The sequence below is a fragment of the Oncorhynchus masou genome, chromosome 10 (genome assembly GCF_036934945.1).
Source record: "Oncorhynchus masou masou isolate Uvic2021 chromosome 10, UVic_Omas_1.1, whole genome shotgun sequence".
Lineage (NCBI taxonomy): Eukaryota > Metazoa > Chordata > Actinopteri > Salmoniformes > Salmonidae > Oncorhynchus > Oncorhynchus masou.
In genome coordinates this window covers 29,715,447-29,718,763 of record NC_088221.1, presented here as the reverse complement: position 1 = coordinate 29,718,763, position 3,317 = coordinate 29,715,447, and positions in this window count along the sequence as shown.

The following is a 3,317-nucleotide window of genomic DNA, read 5'->3' as shown; positions in this document are numbered from 1 at the left end:
AGACCGATGGTGACTGGGAGACCGATGGTGACTGGGAGACCGATGGTGACTGGGAGACCGATGGTGACTGGGAGACCGATGGTGACTGGGAGACCGATGGTGACTGGGAGACCGATCTTGACTGGGAGACCGATGGTGACTGGGAGACCGATGATGACTGGGAGACCGATCTTGACTGGGAGACCGATGGTGACTGGGAGACCGATGGTGACTGGGAGACCGATGGTGACTGGGAGACCGATGGTGACTGGGAGACCGATCTTGACTGGGAGACCGATGGTGACTGGGAGACCAATCTTGACTGGGAGACCGATCTTGACTGGGAGACCGATGATGTACACACAAGCAGCCAATAAACTGAATGTTGTATAACCTCAATGGTATATTTAATAGATAGTAAGCTGATATAATCAAAAACAACTGGAGTATTGTCTTATGATGTCATGCATATTTATTAGACAATTTTGCCCGGGATCTGACAGAAAATCAAACTGTATGCCAGCTATTCTGATTTAATAATTTAACATGTTTTGATGAACAACTTGAATCCAATATAAATTAATTAGGCTACATACAGTTTGCAAAAACGAGAGCCATTCCACTTTAGTGATCTACCAAAAACATTAGGGAGGGAGGGAGGGAGGGAGGGAGGGAGGGAGGGAGGGAGGGAGGGAGGGAGGGAGAGAGAGAGAGAGAGAGAGAGAGAGAGAGAGAGAGAGAGAGAGAGAGAGAGAGAGAGAGAGAGAGAGAGAGAGAGAGAGAGAGAGAGAGAGAGAGAGAGAGAGAGAGAGAGAGAGAGAGAGAGAGAGAGAGAGAGAGAGAGAGAGAGAGAGAGAGAGAGAGAGAGAGAGAGAGAGAGAGATGCCTCCAGGCCCTACTGTTAAACCAAGAATCAATGTTACTCCACTTAGAAGTAAATTGAAACAATTTTTCTTTGGAGTCCCGCCATGTTAATTTTATCCGCAGGGTTGTGGAGAGGACACTTTAGTGATGATGAAAGACAGTTTCCCATTTTCTGAGTTTGGTCACACTGACACGCCATTATCCCATTGTAGTTAATACTTCTGCTCCCCCAGTCTCACTCCTTCGCTTCCTTTATCTCCCCTTCGTTTTATACCCACCTTCCTCCTCCCTCCTCAACCATCCTCCCTCTTTCTCTCCCCAACAAACAGACAAGGGGACATTAAGAAACATAACCTGGGTTTCAGCTTCTTTATTGTAATCTTAATTTGATCACTCTTTTGTTGTCTGAGTTTTCCTGCAATGCAGGAAATGCAACCTTGTTTTGTATTTGAGTTTTAAAAAGGCTTCTAAAGTGTGTCTTTGCCATTTTGAAATGGCTGACGTGGTTTGCCCTAATTAAAAATGTATCAGCCTTTACAAAAATGTCTATTAATCTACATAAACTGGCTCAAATGAAGATCCTACTACTGTATCTCATGCATTCTTATCTACCAGACTAAGGTCTCTTCAATAAACACCTTTGAGTCTCTATCATGAGAAAGGGCTTTGAGTCTCTATCATGAGAAAGGGCTTTGAGTCTCTATTATGAGAAAGGGCATTGAGTCTCTATCATGAGAAAGGGCATTGAGTCTCTATCATGAGAAAGGGCATTGAGTCTCTATCATGAGAAAGGGCTTTGCATCTCTATCATGAGAAAGGGCTTTGAGTCTCTATCATGAGAAAGGGCATTGAGTCTCTATCATGAGAAAGGGCTTTGAGTCTCTATCATGAGAAAGGGCTTTGCATCTCCATCATGAGAAAGGGCTTTGAGTCTCTATCATGAGAAAGGGCTTTGAGTCTCTATCATGAGAAAGGGCTTTGAGTCTCTATCATGAGAAAGGGCTTTGAGTCTCTATCATGAGAAAGGGCATTGAGTCTCTATCATGAGAAAGGGCTTTGAGTCTCTATCATGAGAAAGGGCATTGAGTCTCTATCATGAGAAAGGCCTTTGCGTCTCTATCATGAGAAAGGGCATTGCGTCTCTATCATGAGAAAGGGCTTTGAGTGTCTATCATGAGAAAGGGCATTGCGTCTCTATCATGAGAAAGGGCTTTGCGTCTCTATCATGAGAAAGGGCTTTGCGTCTCTATCATGAGAAAGGGCATTGCGTCTCTATCATGAGAAAGGGCTTTGAGTGTCTATCACGATGCCATAGTGTCAGAGTCTGTATCCTTGTGCTGTAACTCCCATTGATTGTGAATTAGTTGAACTCCAAATGCTTCAAGCTGCAAACAAATCTTGCTACGGGCGAGGCTGTTCGAACTGCAAATACTTTCACTGTGTACACACGCAAATACACACACACACACACACACACACACACACACACACACACACACACACACACACACACACACACACACACACACACACACACACACACACACACACACACACACTAGTAGGTTAGAAGCTGAGCTATACTAAGAGCTGGTTGTTGATATAAAGAGCAGTGAAAGGGCAGAGTGTGCAACTCATCTTTGGTCTGGTGTTTCATGGCAGCATTGTCAAAATGATGTGTGACTGTGCGTTTGTGCGTCTTTTTTCAAGGTATATCTCTGTGTGGGAGTCGTCTGCTGTAATGACCTAATATCGTCTAACCCAGCTGCTCTATTAAGTTCTGGGTCCATATGTGTTAAGGGAATGGATCCAGAAATGCTGGAACGAGGAGCGGAACCAGAACGAGGAGCTCCACACTCTCTCTTTGCAAGTTACAGGCCGATTGCCCCTTCCCCTTCAGAAATTCGAAAGATGCTAACACTTTAGAAATTGTGATTTCTTCAAATAACCAGTGATGAAAACCAAACACCAGAACTACTGCTGCTTGTTATCCCAATCAGAATCTGTCCCAGCACTAACATACCTGATTCAGCACCCATACAAGCATACCTGAACACACAACCTGTGGCTCTCTATGAGCAGGAATGAGGAACAGCAACTGACAAACAGCTGCAGAGCTCAGGTAGTGCTTAGTGATAGAGCAGCAGAGAGCAGTTTCAGCACCGCAGACAGCAGTTTTTCTACCTTGTGCCAAAGATTATAGATATACTGACAAGATACAGTACATATCTCTCCGCCCTAACAATGGGAGTCGTTGTCCACAAAGCGGCACAGCGGGATGCCTATGCTTTCTTTGGATTGGTAAATACATCTCATTATTGTGATCCATTATTATAATCCTTACAAAAACTCTTTGCTTGTTTGGCGTAACAACGAAAAAACGCCACCTGCTGGAAGGAGACAGATTTTCTGCCGAGTTGAGACTCTCTTCCTTACTGTTTGTGGCCATACGTTTTTTAAACTGTATCTCTGGC